We start from the raw sequence: 521 nt of genomic DNA, 5'->3' as shown, positions 1-521 counted from the left end.
TCTCCCCCCCAAGATGACTGTTATAAACACGAGCCGCGTCCAAAAGGTAAAGGGGGAGGTGTTGCTTCAATTTATAACAATGTTTTCAGTATTTCTCAGAGGGCGGGCTTCAAGTATAACTCGTTTGAAGTAATGGTGCTTCATATAACATTATCCAGAGAAACAAGTGTTAATGATAAATCCCCTGTGATGTTTGTTCTGGCTACTGTATACAGGCCGCCAGGGCACCATACAGACTTTATTAAAGAATGTGCTGATTTTATATCCGAGTTAGTAGATAAAGTTGATAAAGTTTTAATTGCTGGTGATTTTAATATCCATGTTGATAATGAAAAAGATGCATTGTTCATAGACATCATAGACATTCCGAACTCTATTTGGGTTAGACAACACGTGTCAGGAGGACCTACTCATTGTCGAAATCATACTCTAGATTTAATACTGTCACATGGAATTGATGTTGATGGCGTTGAAATTATGCAGCCAAGTGATGATATCTCAGATCATTATTTAGTCTTGTG

At 37.8% G+C, this 521-nt stretch overlaps 1 protein-coding gene across 1 annotated transcript in view; it reads right to left on the bottom strand.

Moving 5' to 3' along the window:
• LOC107656940 (tyrosine-protein kinase receptor Tie-2-like) overlaps positions 1 to 521 on the bottom strand; it is a 37026-nt gene that overhangs the window by 16491 nt on the left and 20014 nt on the right. The gene's annotated exons all lie outside the window — the stretch shown is intronic.

Source organism: Sinocyclocheilus anshuiensis, unplaced genomic scaffold (assembly GCF_001515605.1).
Source record: "Sinocyclocheilus anshuiensis isolate Anshui unplaced genomic scaffold, SAMN03320099.WGS_v1.1 scaffold4445, whole genome shotgun sequence".
NCBI lineage: Eukaryota > Metazoa > Chordata > Actinopteri > Cypriniformes > Cyprinidae > Sinocyclocheilus > Sinocyclocheilus anshuiensis.
The sequence above is the reverse complement of the archived record's forward strand: the minus strand, read 5'-3'. Positions and strand labels throughout refer to the sequence as shown.